The 18,220-nt window shown below is 31.8% G+C and overlaps 1 pseudogene; it reads left to right on the forward strand.

Annotated features, from left to right (window-relative positions):
- The first annotated feature begins 1,993 nt into the window (after positions 1-1,993).
- Positions 1,994-7,016, forward strand: LOC120174692 (annotated as a pseudogene).
- Positions 7,017-18,220: the final 11,204 nt, after the last annotated feature.

The raw sequence follows: 18,220 nt of genomic DNA on the forward strand, positions 1-18,220 counted from the left end.
TATGATAGTAACTACCAATTCTCTTCTTGATTATCATTATTCTTTTATTAATTCACTTCAACAAGTGAAGCTATTTTCTTTAATTATCTAAGAACAACCTATAAAATTAATTTATTTGTTCGGAACAACTTATAAATTTTGTTCACACAAATATATATGGTTTTTTTTTTATATCTTGAAGATGACTTTATGAGAGGGACAAACACCATCTTCAAATATAAATCATAAAATAAAAATTAGAAAATTATTAGAAAATGATAAATTAGTTTTTTATTATTTAAATATCAATAAAATTATAACTTAGAGTTGAATAATTTGTTTGAACAAAAAAATTAAATAGGTTAAATTATAGCAAAATCTAAGTGCATTTCTTTAATAGACTAAAAAGTTTGTATTTGGTAATAATATTGTATTCTTCTGCCAATAATTAAATAACATACTTATAAATACATAAATGAAAAAAAAATATAAGTGAAAATCGTCAAGTGACCTCAACAATTAAAGTGAGTATTATTTTTTCTAAAAATCTTAGATTTAAACAATTACGTCTGAAAGTGTAGATTTAAACAATTACGTCTGAAAGTGTATGTACATTATTTTTTATATAGTTCAACACATTAACCATTTATTGGTTATTTTTATTATTATATATATTACAACACATTTCGTGTGTTTTCATTTATTTTTTTATAAAAAAGATATCATGTATAACTTTTTAAGTGTACCAATGTTTTGAGTGCGATAGGATGCTTTAATATTTCTTATGTGTAATTGACTTCTTACTTAAATTTTTATCCGAATTTAAATATATACCTTTAAAATTATCTTTTTCAAAGAGAATCTTTAAAAAATATTAAATATAATTTTATAGGCATTCGATCCTACATATTCCAAAAGAACTGACATTGATTTCATTATTTTCAAAACGTACATTATTTTAAGGAAATTATTTTTCGAACCTAAAAACAATTTCAACAATTATCGAACCAACTCGGGTGACATTTTAGTAACTTAAGACAACTTGTCATTAATTTGCAATTCAAACTATTGTATGAAAAATAAAACTCAGGCTCGAATTAAGTTTAAATTATCAATCAATATTGTCATCACATTAACATTATAAACTAGTTATATTTTTGAATAGTATGTAAACCGATATTTAAATATATTAAAAAATATATTATAAACGTCATGAACATAATACTAATAAAATATATGAAATATTAAAGTACTATTAAACATATATCACACCTTTTAAATATTAAACTAATTTAAAAATTTTTTAATAAATTCACACCAGATAATTAGCTATTTAATTTTTAAAAATAAGCAACATTTTACTCTTTTTACAAAAATAAATATTATTTTGGTAACATTCTTTACCTCCGAGTGGATGGGACAATCAAACAATAATAAAATTAAAAAAAGAAAGTGTTTATAATCTTGTCCGTAAATCAAACATTTTTTGAGTGTATAAATTGTATCTAAAAAATTTCATTATATCTTTTATTATTTAGATTTATGGCTTAATACAAGAAAAAAATATTCTAGTTATACTTTTTTAGGTGTCTATATCCCCCCCCCCGGTAAATCCAGTGCCTAATGTCCATTATCATTTTAAGTGTCTCAGTAACAACTGTTAAAATATTATGTTAAGTGATATATAACATTTATATAATTTTAAAAATTTATTTAAAATAAAAAAACTTAAAAATTATGTTTTTAAGAAGCCCAATCATTTTTGCAAATCTTTAAAAAAAATCTCAAAAACTTTGAAAACCTTAATTTCAATTCATATACTCACTTCGACTGTCGTTTTTGCCACCGTTACCGTCGACCAAACTTACCTTTGATTTGCCTCCACCCATCGACTAGTTACCTGACGAAAAGTCACCTGAAAACTCCACCTAATGATAAACTTAATGAACCAAACAACTACAAATTACACACACGATGACTCGAACGATAAGGACGACAACAATTGACAAGGGAGATGACAAAGGCAACGTCGACGACTATGATCGTGGTCAGTAAGGGAGATGATACGTTTAGGGTTGGGGATTTTATGGTTGATTTTAGGAATTTTTAGAGAATTAGAGTTTTTTTTTTAATTTTAGAGAAATTAAAAATTGGATGAATGTGACACTTGTCACTTAACAGATTTCTTTAACGTCAGTTATAGCCGAGACACCTAAAATGATAACATTTGTAACGTTTGACACTTAGACTGATTGAAAAAATTATATAACTAAATAAGAAAAATGATATAAATTAACGACTTTTCACTTTTTTATACAAGTCTAGATTTATTATAGCTAAAGACAAGAAAAATTATATTAAAACTGAAAAAAGAAAAAGATAATGAGGCTAAGAAAACCAATGAGAAAACGAGCCCATGAAGCAAGAATGAAAACACCTGCTCCGAAACAAATACCCAATAAAAAATATAAATATTTTTCTTATCCCAATAAATAATGATAAAATAAAAATAAATCTAGGAATCTCAGTTTGCTTGCACGTGGCGTCACTTATCTGTTTCTTAGAAACATAGAAGGGTTAAGGACAGCTCAAAGCGAGAAACAGAGGGCGGGAGGTTTTAATTACCGTCTATTACCGGTAAACCCTCGAATCCAACGGCCAGTCCAGTATTGTGGTCAATAATTTTAGGATCAAGTACAAAGAGAAGTCACTGAATTATTCTCAATGTTTATTTTAATAATTACAATTTAAACATTACATAATAATCATAAAATTTATCAAATTCTTATAAATAATATTTCATTTATTAAAATAATTACAATTTTTTTTTATCTTTTTATAATAAATTAGTAATCATTTATAATAATTTGATAAATTTTATGATCATTTAAAACTTTTGAAGTATAGTGACTTAAACGATTATTTTAGAATAGTTTGATGACATATAATGTACTTTATCCCATAATTATAATGATAATATCATATTTTGGGGTTTAAGCGCATCTCTTTCTCTTTTTGTTGAACTTTTATAAAGTTTATTTCATTGGTGATTCTCTGTGTTTGTATAAAATATTGTTCTTCCACAAGAAAAAGAAAACTTGACAAAAGAAGGAAAATTTGATCCTTTTTTTTCATTGAATTTCGTTTGAATATAATTGGATTTGTTTTTGATTTCTCCGATCATTCTTTCTCAAGGAATTTTCTCAGCAAAATCTTCATTTCCTTTTCAAATTTTTCTTCTGTACATTGAATATATATTGGGGTTTTAGAAACGAAGATCGTTTCAGTTTAAAAGGTGAGTTGTTTTCTTATTGCATCATAATTTCCGGTTGTTTCTGTACTTGAATTGTTTGAATTTCTTTAATTTTTTTGTGTTGAATTATGCTAAATTACGAGGCGTATTGACTTTTAAACAAGTGAATTTCGATCATAGCTGTGTTTTAGATCGAGATCTGTTGTTTTTTTCTTCTTTTCGCTTCTGAGATTTTAACGGGAAATTTTGGAATTTGGTGAATTTTGAGCTTTATGGGATTTTGATTTTAGTTTATACTTCTTATTTAAAAAAAGGAAAGGAAGAATAAATTCGAAACATCTTTTGTTTAATGGTTTAGATTCTGTTTGACTTTGAGATTCCAATCAAATTTAAATTTCACTGTAGAAATTTATATTTTTTTACGGAATTTAATTTATTTTTTTTATCAAAGTTACGCAACTATATTCTTCTTCTCTTGATGTACTATTTTGGGTTTAGAGATCTGTAATTTTTGGGTTATTTTCTAATTATAAGGTTTTGTTTGGTTATCTTTGAAATTATGCTGATATATTGTTTGATTTGTTTATATGCAGTAATTTGTAACTTTACTGCCTGCTAGCCGAGATATGGGTTTAAGAAGAGGTTAGATTATGGATTCGATACCTTCAATGTCCCGAAAGTGCCCCGTGCACCCTCGATCGAACCGGGTATGTTTAGTTTCTTTTTGGTTATTTACTCCTGAAGTTGTCTGCTGATCTTTTGGTAGTTGTGATCATGTTGAATTTTGATCTAACTTGATGAATAAGATGATGGTTGTTGTGTCGGTTGCAGAGGAGTATCAGAGACGGGCAGTCGAGGACAGTCCAATTTGTGCATTTGAATGTTAGCTTCTTTAGCTGGGAAGTTATTGCAGGAGAGCGAGAGTTCGGCTTCAGCAATGCGTCCGAAGGACATAATCGTGTTTCTATAGGTAAGTGTGTTAAACAGGAAATTCATTCCGCTGATGATGAAACGCTAAAAACCGAATGTGTTGAGCAAGGAAGCTGTGAAGTGTCTGAGTCAATTACCGAAACAGTGACATGTGAAGGAATTTAAACCTGCTGGAAATGATGCCATTTTGGATCGCGGTTTGATTAAGACACAGCCTGCTTGCTTGGAGCAAAAATTGGGATTTGAAGTCTATAATTCGCAATGGTAGTGCAGCTTATGGAAATTTTCGTGGTGACAGGGTTCTATGCCCCCGTGATCTCGGTGATTTATGTGATGGTAAAAGTGGGAATGGGTTTAAGAGAGAGAGATGGTAAGGGTTTGGACATTGGACAGTCGAGTATTGCTAATACTTGCCCTTGAAAGATCCAGTTGAACTGCCTATGACATTTCCTGCTCCCATTAGTTCTAACGAGATGTCGGCAAGGACCCCATTCATAGTGCTTCTTTTTCGGACATAGGAATATATTAAGTTAGGTAGTAAAGATGATGATGAAAACTTTTCTAGGTTTAATAGACTTAGCTATAGATTTAAGCTTCGAGGCCTCCGTCGCGTATTGGAGACCGAAGGATAAGGAAGTTGCTGACATCCAAATATTGAAAGTTGGTCCTAAGTTGAAGGATTTTGAACATTGGTAAAGCCGGTGAGTAGTGTTCATTTGTATGGTTTACATCTTATTTGAACTTCATAAACATTTCCTTATGGATTTCGTGTTCTGTGTTTTTTTAGATGGAGGAATGAAACCTCTATATCATAAGCGAAAGGCCTACTATAATTACGACAGACATCAATACGACACGCTCTACAAAAGGAGGAAGCTCTTTAACCGTAGCTCGATAGTACTTCTGATGGTGGGATCAGTAGCGAAAGTGTTTGTAATTCACCAGAGAAAGTTGTGGATGAGACAAGGTAGTTTCTGCTTCATGTCGCATGGAGGTGCTTCCCTTCTTCATTTACCTTATTCATATGTTATAGTTTACGGATTTCAAGATCGAGATTTAGTTAGTCTTGCTAAACTACTTTATTCTGCTCCGTAGCATGTGGATACCCCCCTTGCTTACAGGTAACAAGGCATCCCACCAGTCCAAGGATTCTCACGGTACGTATATTTTCTGACGGACTGTTGTGTGTTAATTGTGGACGGTTTTACTCTAGTTTTGGGGAGTCTTATTTGAGTGTTGTTCTTGTACAGTGAAATTCAGCATTAAGTCGTTTAAAATTCCGGAACTTTATATCGAGTTCCAGAAAGTACAACAGTCGGTTCACTGAAGGATAGTAGTGATGTGTTTTTTTTTCGTTGACGTATATAGTTTTGTTTAATTAACACATAATTGCTAACACTTTTTACCACCGATGTTAATTAATACTAGCAGAGGACTGTTTTGGAGGCAGTGACTGCCTTACTTGGAGGTGGAATCCGTGTCGGGGTACTTCTTCAAGGGAAGAAAGTGAGAGATGATAACCGACCTCTATCACAGACTGGTTTCCTGTGAAGATAATTTGGATTCTCTTGGTTTCACTTTGGAGCCTGGTCCTACAAAAGCTCCTCTGCCTGTGTGCTCGGAAGAACCGCCCCTTCGGATATCATGTGATATGGTTCCTGAAACTTTGACAAGGTGATTTTGATGTTTCAATATAGGATGTGATTTTATTTCATTTATGTACATTGTGATTTACCTATAGCTTTGATAGTTTGATTAACAATTAACCGGTTTCCAGATTTCCAGCCACTACGGTAGTAGATACGGGGATTCCCGATGCCACACCTGACCCACTTTTACTGACCAATTCAGCACATCCTGTGGATACTAATCACGAACCGGTTTCCTCCCAAACTGACGTGCTAACTGATCAAAATATATCAGAGTCGAGAGCTTTAGTTCCTCTTCCAGTAATGAATGTCGAGGCACTGTCCGTCATCCCTGCCAGCCCGAAAGCTCGAAACCTGAGCTTGCACAGCGTCGAGCTAGGAGGCCGTTCTCAGTGTTAGAAGTAGAAGCATTGGTACAGGCAGTTGAGGAGCTTGGTACTGGAAGGTGTGTTACTGTTATTCACATACTTGAAGAGAAGGCAGCTTATAAAGATGTCGAGTATCTAAAACTAAATTCTGCGGGCTTTCTGCAGGTGGCGCGATATTAAATTACGAGCTTTTGAGAATGCTGATCATCGAACTTACGTGGATTTGAAGGTATAGTATTTGTTCATTCATCTATCCCGTTTATTGCTATCTCGAACAACTAGCATTAGTTCGATAAAGTAATCGGGTTTCTGGGATGTATTGATGTAACAAGTTTTGCACGGTGGGTATATCTTGCCAAGTGTTATTCGTATACAATGTTGCTAATAACATGTCGTTATCATCTGCAGGATAAATGGAAAACATTGGTTCACACGGCGAAAATCTCCCCGCAGCAACGACGAGGGGAGCCGGTACCGCAGGAACTCTTGGACAGGGTCTTGGCTGCACATGCATACTGGTCTCAGCATCAAGCTAAACAACAAGGCAAGCATCAACCGGGGACTTTGAAGATCACAGCCATGGAATCCAACGGAAACGGAGTCACAACTGAAGTTCCAACCGTTCCGATGTAAAAAAAGGTAAAACATTGACCAAGAACAGGGAGGGAGAAAGAAATAAAACATGTAAAAATTTGATTCACATTGTCATGTAATATTTCCTCACACATTACTACTCACTTGATTCATTTCCCAGCTTCCAAAACCACTGAAGCCAATTGATAGTTCTGTAAATGAAAATTCGACGAAAATAAGATTTGCTCTAACCAGATTTTTACACTACATTTGTTCCCAGATTCATTTGTTTTATAACTCGTAAATGTTGATGTACAATAGATGAGTAGCGGTTTAAATACGTTTAAACGTACGTCTTCTAATATGTTACAATAACAACAATATAATCGAACTAAGATTCGAACAGCACCTCGATATATATATATATATATATATATATATATAATTTCTTACATGTACGCAACTACCATGTTAATATGTTGAATCCATGAGTCAATGATTGATAGCATTGTCTAACCTATAAGATTGAAATCTGTTATCTTAATAATAATAATTTTGGTTCGTCATTTGGTCATATTATAGAGGTAGGTTATACTTCCCTGCACGTTACACCATGTGAGTACATTGGGCAAGTACGTATATACAATCACTTTACTTAGGACCAATTATCAAAATTAATTTTTATAGTAACACTTGAGCTGTGATAACTATAGACAGTTCATTCTTTTTTACTTAGATGAAAAATTATAATCAATGACTAAATGACGATTTTTCAATGAAAATAAAATGATATAAATTAAGAATTATATTTGGAGTATGCGAGTCCTTAACTTTTATAGATTCCTCTGAACTTTATGTAGTTTCGTTTCTGTGTATATCTTTATTTTATATTATATCAAACCGAAAACTTTTTTATAGAAAAAAGTCAAATCTTTGAGTTGATTTTTCAAAACAATCATTAAGAGAGACGTAAGCAATGATCTACGCAACCTTTAATTATATACGCAGTGAGATTCTTCAATTTATGTGCCACTAATCATAAATTATGATATTAATAATAAAATTATTCTTAATAAATTAAGTAATAACTATATAAAAATGTTGGTTAGTTTGGTTACTTAAACGTTTATAACTTCATAAAGCATGTGGTTAGGTCGGTGTTATGACCCACCAGTTTTCAAATTAAATTATAATAGAATTTAGTCAAATTTAATTTTAGAAGATAAATATCCATATTAAAAATGATTTGAGTTTAAGTTCTATTATTATAAAAATTTAGCTAGGGTAAACTCATCGAATGACCTAAACAATAAGATGGGATGGTGTTCTTTTAAAGTTTTAGATTCAAACAACTGCGTTAGTAAAATGTGTGCACACATGTATAGTTTAATTTTTAGTTTTGTCATAAAATATACTTCAATTACATATGTTAAAATATTTTTATATATAAATGTAAATATTTAAAAAATAAATTTAGTTTTAAAATATATTTATTTTGTATTAAGCGTCGTTAAAAACTAAATATAATTTTCGTCAATTACATAATAATTACTAAACTTAATGTAATGATTAAGTGTTAATACTAGTTCCAAGTCTAGGTTTGATCCTTTTCAAACCCATATATATATTTATAAAATCTTGTATCAATTAAGATTTAACCTAAATATAATTTTTCGTCAGTTATGAAACAAATACGTTATATTTAATTAAATTAAGATTAAATTGATAAAAAAAATATTATTCTCCTGAGAAGTTTTGAGTTTAAGCAATTATATATACAGATTATGTGCATTATCAATTAATTAAAAGAATTATGGGCATATATTATCTTTAATCACTTTATATTAATAGAAAATTTGATGAAGTATATAAATAATAAAAATTAAATATATAATTATCTTAATTAAAATATATAACAATATCAATTTCGTTGGAACTTAACAATGTAAGATTTAATTGACATTGAAATAAAAGTTTATTGACGTGTAGCTCCCGTCGATAGATTCTTCTCACATACAAAAAGGCAAAATGAATGTATATTGTGTAATGGATCAAATTGGGTATATTCTTGAAAGCTCCACCAACAATGATAAAGACCTAATTTGCATATGATGGACATAAGGTCTTTCAAAATTCTTTTTTATAATTACCAGTATTCAATTTATCACACGGTTAATTCAAATTAAGTTTTTTTTAAAAAAAAAATCATAATAAAAAGGTCAAAAATAAATACGAAATTTTATCCTAGAGGATGAATTATAAAATTTTAGATATAAAATTATTATCAATAAAAAATAAAAAGATATCAAAATTATATAAGAAATTAACTTTTTTTAGAAGATGATCACCCACCAACCTTTTCTCGATACACTTCTACAAGTAACTTATTAATAACGTCATATTCAAATCCAAAATAATTTAAAAAATTTTAATATATCATTACATTATATCAATTAATAGTTAATTATTTAAAGTCTCTTTTTATCATATAATGGTGATAACTATGAGATAAGGGTTTACCAAATTTAATAATTGTGTGATTATTCATGTCTTATCACTAAATAAGTAAACAATTGGGCCAATAATTTTTCTTTTGGGTAAAATACAAAAATAATGATACTTGAAGTTTTTTAGATTATAGAATAGTTATTAAATTCATTGAATTGTTATAAAATATACATAGTACGTTATCAAAAATAATGATTTCTGGACCATGGAGGCTGGAATCAATTCTAGCTGGAGCTTTCGTAAATTGTTAAGCATGAGGCCTCAAGATGCCTCTATTCTTGTTTCTGGTGCTCAATCAATCAAGGATATTTGGAACCTTTGTAACACTCCAATTTAAGGGTTAAATTTAAGAAATTATAAAGTGACGAATTTAATTGGTATTTTGAAAGAAAATTAAGCATTAAATCATAAAATCGTAAAGTTGACAGACTATTTTAAGAAGTACAAGAAGTTCAGTGTAAACTCATGGTTTACCCATTTTTCTTTAGACATGAATTATAACATCTTCCCCGATTGTTTTTCTGCAGAATTTCCAGTTTTCCCTTCTCCAACAACCCTCCTTTCAACTCCGATCTACTCGCCGTCCGACCTCCGATCGACGAGACGAAACCACCATCGTGTTTGTTGTCAACCGAAGAACAAAACTCCTCAAACCTTTTGTCGTGAATCATCTCCGTTCGTCGTTAATTTCAGTCGGAAGTATCGTCGGTAATAACTCGGTTTTAATTGGTTTTTCATCGATTCACGACGATCGGGTCATCCGTTTACGACACCTCCCGCACCATCGTGTTCGTTGCATCGTTACGAGTTGCCGGTGTCATCCTTGGTCTCCGTCGACGGCGGCGCGTGAGGAGGTGAAGCGGTCAAAGTTTCCGATTTGTTGAAATCGAGCTCTCCGTCGTTCAAAATTATGAACCGAGCTTTGTAAGTATCTCGAAATCACTCAAAATAATTTTTAGAAAATTTTTCGGGAATTTAACACTGTTCACGCGCCGCCACTGAGCGTGGGGAAGAAAAAATGACCGGTTTGACCGGTTTTGTAACCCATTTGACCGGTCATAACCCGACCCGACCCGTTTACCCGACCAGTTGATCCGACCCGACCCGTTGACCCGACCCATTGACCTGTTGATTGTTGACCGACATTGACTACTGTTGACCAAAACTTTGACTGGCTTTGACCGGGCATTAAACGACCTTTGACTTCGACCGAGTATACCTATCCTGACATTTTTCGACGTTCCAAATCCGATTCCGCTGTCCGTTTTTCAAAATTCAAATCTGAAGGCCCCGTAATTGCCGGTCAAACCCGTTGACTTCGATTTTGACCAAAAATTCCAAAATTCCGAAAAGTCATATTTTATGCTTTCGACGTCTTGAATCCGAATCCGAAGTCCGTTTCGCCAAATTCGAACTCGATAAGCCATCTTTCACTGATTTATCACCCGATTCGATCCGTTTATCGCAATTAAGCTCCGTTTCTGATATAATTTATGTTGATATGTATCTGAGGAATTATTGGAAGTTGAATTGAAGATCAAAGGCGTTCGAATGGAATTTTTATGGTCGATCAGTATTGCACAAAAATCGAGATAATACTTTACTACCTATTTATGTTTTATAGAACATGTTGGTATTGGTAAATGCATGAATGGAAATGTTTGGTCTCATATGTGTAATTAATGAAGTTCTACACTTGATCTGAATACGGTAAAAATGTTCAGTAATTGATTATGGTTCAGATGACTTTTATAAGAAATTAAGGGATTGTTAGAATTAAATTAGAAGTTATGTGCTTAGTGATAAAGAAATCAACCTGGATCTGTAACTTATAATTTATTTCATCAAAGGTTAAATGTTAAAGGTATTTGGATGAGAAATTATGAGAATACTCCGGTAGGGTAAAATTACGAAAATACCCTTGTGTTATCAAAAGACAAGATTGGAATATGGAAGTTGGATAAGAGGTTTTTACAGACATATTGATCTGATAAAAAAATATTGAGGTGCATAAGAAATGTTAGTTTTACTTGGATATTTTGGATAACCGGTTTTAACCCAAGAGGAGTTGAGCAAGATGCTAGAAGTCTGTTAATGAATCTTTTTAAGATTAGAGAATGTTGGAGAAAGCAATTAACCATAGGATCTTTAAATTATAATTATTTTCGTTAAGAGCCAATATCGAAATTATCTGGTTAAGAAATTACGAAAATGCCCTTGAGAGATAAATAGTCTGAATTGATTGAATGAGAAAGTACTTTGAGGATTTGTACTTAACTCGATTAAGTAAGAATTTAATTGTTAAGATCTTGTCTTTGTACAGAAAATTCACGATATTCCGTTTGTAAAATCTGAGAAGACACTTGACTCGAAAATATCTGAATAATGAGTAAATACTTGAAGAATAATTTATCGGGGGTATTCTGCTGTCAGAATTATTCGAAAGGACTAAAGTAAATGATAAGATTGAATTAAATAATAAGACCGGATGGAAGGAAAAGATTGAAATACCGTAGATCTGTAAAATTACCATAATACCCCTGTAATGTAAATGACTCAAGAATATCACCAAGCTCATGAATGATTGAATAGCCTCGAGTTCTGAAATGAATGGAATAAAATTGAACATCAAAATTACCAAAATACCCTTATGGCCTAAATTAAGTAAATGTCTTGGATTAATTAAGGAATCCAAGTAAGCATAAGTATTGGACGTTTGTTCGACAAATCAACCACGAAGACCAAATTGAATAGAATGGAAGTACAACATGTATCTGAAATTCAGGAACGTTTGAATTACTCTGAAAAATCCTGAAGTAACTGGAATGGACATGACTGCTAAATGAACTAGGTAACCTCAATGACTGAGGATTTAATAAGTGATTTGGATAAGTCTGGAAACTCTGATGAGTTTACGTAGTGTACAATTACAATGGGTTATGAACAAATTAATCAAGTATGTCAGCATTTCATGATATTGTGGAAGCGTGGAAATGAAATAAAGACATTGGAAGATTTATTCAGTGATAATTCCGAAAATGGTCTACGGACAAGAATTAGTGGTATTAAAGAGTAAATACCCTAGAAGGAAAATGAATTGACCAGTCGACATAGATTGTTAAGGTTCTGAATCTTCGTTCTCAAGTTGTTCGATTATCCGATCAATTGACATGGATGTAAAGGATTCTGAATACCCTTATGATTACGTACAACTTCTGAAAATTGTCCGAATAATATAATATCCCGATAATTCACATTCTGAATAACTGATGATTCTGTCAGTTAATGAACTCTTCCAATAGTGATTCTAAATTCCAACATTCTATCGACATACTGAAGAACTGTGTTTCTCTGCCTGATACAATACCTCTAAATAATACATGTAAACTCTGGTGTGTTCCCTAATTACATGAATATTTATATGATTTCAAATTTGAATTTTGTTATGATACATGACCTGGATTCTGATATATTGACATGGATTCTGATCTGATACATGACCTGGATTCTGATATGATACTTGACTTGAATTATGTTTTGATTTTTGATATATCCGTTTACGGACGGAACATGTTTTATTGGGGGTATTGTTGGAGGAAGATTACTTGGAGGTTTCTCGGCTGTGTGCTCAGAGCCTTACTTACCGGTTCCTCGGCTGTGTGCTCAGGGCCTTACTGGACGTGACGGGGTTGTATGGTTCTGGGGAACCTACACATTTTGTTCGTGACGGATGGGGGTATATATATATATATATATGTGTGTGTTTTAAAAAGATCTGAAAAGTTACATGGTTTTTGGGAACACACTAGAAAACCTATTCTGATCTCCTTAACTAAATCATCTGAAATATTTCTCTGAACTGAAAGCTCATTGTCCGTTACCATCTGAAATATCAGTAGGATCTCTGCTCAGTATAAAAATCTGTAAATGTTCGGAAATAATAAGGATATGTATGTTTATCTGTATCTGCACGTTCATCAGCATCATCTGGTAGTTCTGTATTACTGAGCTTTCCAAAGCTCACTCTATTACTCACCTTTTCAGGTTAAAAGAATTATACCAGTGCAGTTATCGACATCAGTAAAGGAATTCATCCGGCGTTGTTGCATAGTATGGTACATGTGATTAGGAGGCATGTAATTGTATTTTGATTTATATACGAGTTTGGAAATCTGTTTTATTTTTAAATAGTGAAAACTGATTTTATAAGTTTACATGTTTTTCCGCTATTTTTATAGTGGGTCGCTCCGGTGGCCCTAATGTGACTTCCCGGATCGGATCGGGCTACCCGCATCGGTCTGGGGGGTTACAACCTTATTCGCAACAAAGAGAACAAGGTCACTTGGCATAAATTGATCTGGTTTCCTCTTCACATTCCAAAGTATAGTATTATTACTTGGATGACATTCCTCGATAGACTACCAACTAAAGACAGGTTGATTCGAATGGGTTTCAATATTGATGGTATTTGTGTGTTTTGTCATGACTTGATGGAAACTAGAGATCACTTGTTTCTTCACTGTACTATGACCAGTTCGTTATGGAACGCTATTTTGAGTTTCAATGGCATTTGCAGAGGATATTGTTCATGGGGTACTCACATTTCGTGGGCTACAACTTCCTGAAAAGGTAAATCTTTACTAACCACTATCATGAAGTTAGCTTGGACCACCTTTACTTATATTATTTTGGGATGAGAGGAACAAAAGAATTTACCAAAGATGCTCAAGAAGTTTTGCAGACTTACTCCTTGCTATTAAAGATTCTGTTGCTATTCAGCTTAGGGGTAGGGAAATTAATAGGAATGACTATGTCAATAGCACTCTTTGTATGCAATGGGGTATTGATTACTGATGTTTTGTTTTGTTGTTTTGCTTGTAAGTCGTGGTATTCTTGTAAGAACAAGTTGTATTTTTGAAGCAGTTTCCTGCTCTTTTGGATATAAAATTATGATTTATCCAAAAAAAAATATAATAATTCAATAAGTTTAATATTCATTATGTAATAATTTGATAAGGTTTAGTGATTATTTTATAATTTTTAAAATTCCAATGCTTAAAAGATTATTTCAATATAGTTTAATGGTCATTTTGATACTTACCCTACTTTTTAGTATTTGGTTTCCAAATTGATGATATTATAATTATTATAATCAAATATTGTAGAGATTTATTGTAAGTGTTATCTTTCTAATCTCTTTTATTTAATTTATATCATCAAAATTCAAATATAAAGTATCACTGTTTATTGAAATAGTACAGCTACAAACCTAGGACCCAACTTTGTTTAACATTTATATCATCAATATTAAAATTAAATTAAAAATTATTATGTTAAAAATGAATTTGGGTTAAAAATTTAGATACAATTTTTTTATTTAGACCAATTAAATGAGTTAATGGATACACTGATGTAAACATCATAATTTATTAGGCTCCGACCTCTATCATATTTAAGTCTAATAATGTCTCATTCGGTCTACCTTTCTCCTGATTATTAGTTAGCTACTTTCCCTTAAACCCAAACATTAATTAGAATCAATTGACATTATAATATTATAAATATTTACAATAGAATTTAGAACTACTCGATTTGAAAAAATTTAAATAAAGTTAGAAATATAAAACATGACTAAATCAACTTGACATTTTTTAATTTGACTTGACTCAATTAAATATTCACCCCTTTAGATGTATGTTTTGGGCTTTGATTTTGAATGAATCAAAATCAATGCTTAAGATTAAAATATATTTATTAATTTTTCATAAAAATTAAAAAAATATAATATTAATGTATAAAGTTCTAATCTAAATCATCTATGATTATATTTATATAGAATTAATGAGTCTATGATAATTTTATGTAAAGAAAGAGTTACATGCTTATTAATAAAAATAAAGAATGCATTGCAATTAGTGACAGAGTTAAGTGGAACAAGGGAGAGGTTCATAATCATGCCTGAGTTAAGTGGTAAAAAGAGATATTGCTATTCATTTTTCATCTACTCACCAAATAGTATCAAAGGTAATCAATCGAACGGTAATCAATCCAACGGTAACCAATCCAACAGTATAAAATAAGTAACCCCAAAACAGTATAAAAGTAAGTAATTCCACCCGTAACAATATCACTAATATAAACATCTACCGTCGCTCCATCTCTTCGTTCCTTTTTTCAAGTACTTCGGCACTCGTATTAAGAAGGTTTGTTACCCTTCTGACTTCTGCCCGGACTCGAAGAAGCTCTGACTCAGTTGTTGTAGCACGGTCCTCCGCAGCATCAGCTCGCTGTTCCGCAGCATCAGCTCGCTCCTCTGCAGCATCAGCTCGCTGCTCCGCATCACAAGCCATCTTAATCGCAGAACGATAACGTTTATCCGTATCACGATAAGCCTTATTTATGGAACGAATACGCTCCTCCAAAGAATTAATGCGCTCGTCCTTGGAAACGAGAAAGCTCTACATAGAACGAAGACGTCATATGCAGTCTCTGCACGTGTCTGAGCTTCAGCTAATGTAGCATAAAATTTCTCATATGAAAGATCCATAACACCCACTGCTTTATCGTAGCGGGAGACACCAGCCTTGCGCTGCAAGAAAAGACAAAATCAGTTGATAATTACTTTAAATACAAATATTAAAAAATTACTCACATCATCCGTGAAATTGGATTCATTCTGTTGGTGCCCAGTTTGGTGCTCAGCCACTGCTAAGTCCATTTGATCCTCTGCCAGCTCAATGTCATCATTGAATTCCCAGCATTTGCATCATGTTGACCCGGCTGGTATCATAGGCACTGTTCTCCTAGAGTTAGACATCTTTGCCTGCATATTGTAATAACCATTTGGTAGATATAAGAGAAGTCAGACAACATTTATACCATGTAATTGCAAGTGGATGCCATGGAAGCTTTAATTAAACCGAATGTAATTAACGATATTACTTAATCACCCTACACTGTTTAGCTATTGCTTATTTAAACATTGGTTTTGAATTGAAAATTGATCATCTTTACATCATTGAATTTCAATTAATATACATATACATGCAAATTTGGATGCCAAAACTCATTATTCAGTAGGTTCCATAATTTGGAAGCTTTAATTCAACCGAAATATAATTAACAATATTACTTACTTCACCCTAAATTGTTTAGCTATTGCTTATTTAAACACTGGTTTTGAATTGAAAATTGATCATATTCTAAATCATTCAATTTCAATGAATATACATATTCATGCAATTTTGGATGCCAAAACTCATTATTCAGTAGGTTCCACATTACATTTTTACACAGAGAAAAGGCTATATACATTTTACAGTGCAACTTAAATAGAATGGGAGAATAGATAAAACCACGGCTGGGAGAAGAGAGAAGATCCAAAATTCATTGATCCAAAGTTCAAAAGACCAAAAAAAAAATTAGACCTAGCTTTTCCCACAATAAATCGAACATGATTATGGAAATAAAAAAGCAAAAAATTCAACAATACCTGACCTGAGAAAGAATCGGAGTTGAAAACGAGCTCTAAGAATTCATTATGTTAATTAAAACACTAGGTAAATTATATATTTAGTCAATTAAATATTCTTATGGTTCCGTTTTGATCACCTAACTATTTGTTTTTTTCGAAATCATCACAAAACTTAAGTTTTGTTCCATTTTGATAACCTAATTTGATTTGAATTATTTTTTAAATCTGTAAATATAAGAATTCATTTATTCCTTTAAACTATTCAAATTAAGCTATGTGAGTAGCTAGAAATTACAAAATTAAGTTACTTTATTGTTAACCTATGTACTAAAATGTATTCGTAGATGATTAGTAAATAATATTCCTACAAAATGTAACTTAATTGTCGACTTAAACATATACAAATACTGGCCTTAAAAATTAAGAAAAATGGAGCAAAGTCGGTCCTCTTTGAAAAAATCATCAATAGAGGATTACTTTGAAAATAATCGTCGGCAGTTGTGGACAACTTTGTTATAATTTTTTTAAACCAAAATATAAAAATGAAAGTATAAGGACTAAATAAGATTTTTTTGGAAATCGACTTTAACTAAATATTTTTTTGGCTATCTTTCTTAAAATTACCGTTTGTAGCCATTTTTTTATAAAATTTCATTTTAGTCTATATTTTTAACTTCCTTTCAGTTTGGTTCTAAAAATGCAAAAGAAAGGAGCAAAGTCGCTGACAGCTACTGCTTACTTTCTCAAATTCGATTTCAGTTGCCGATGACTTTGCCTGCTTTGTAAAAACAACATATTTTTTAATTATTAGCTTCCATTCTCAAATCCCTAATTATTTTAGCATTCGTTTTCCTCTTAACTTTGCCAAATTTAAAGTTTCTTTGTCCAATATACAAGCCCATGAACGAACCCTGATCTTACTGGACTCAGTCCCAAGCTGCCATACTATCTGCCCAAAGCTTTATGGCAGCATGATGTAGTCCATGCAGGAGCATCCAAACTCTGAGTGAAAGTTCATTTTTGTTTTACCTTGAATTCCTTTTAAGTTTGGTCTACTTCTTACAACATTAATCCTCAACAAGTTGTCCTGTTTTTCCTCATTTGGCAATCAGTTCTTAAACTGCATTGGAACTATTTGGATATCTGTAGGAATGTATACACATTAAGGATATACTCGTATCTGAAAATTATATTCAAGTTTGAGTAACATAGGGTAAGAATGCGTAACTAGATGAATCAAGGGTACCCTGAAGTTATGCTTCAAAGGGCATATATTGCTCTGATTTCTATTGGTTAAGTTTATGCTGCAAAAGGAGAGAGTTATCTGCATGATCTTTTTGTATAAATTGTAAACATCATACATTAGACACAAAGTTGTTTACTTTGGAATTGAAATAAGAACATACATAAGCATTCATCATAAGAATCATGCATGGTACAAAACTTTCCCATGTGGAAACAGGTTCTTACATTAAAGAACCTAACT

This window comes from Hibiscus syriacus, unplaced genomic scaffold (assembly GCF_006381635.1).
Source record: "Hibiscus syriacus cultivar Baekdansim isolate YM2019G1 unplaced genomic scaffold, ASM638163v2 tig00112114_pilon, whole genome shotgun sequence".
NCBI classification, from domain to species: domain Eukaryota; kingdom Viridiplantae; phylum Streptophyta; class Magnoliopsida; order Malvales; family Malvaceae; genus Hibiscus; species Hibiscus syriacus.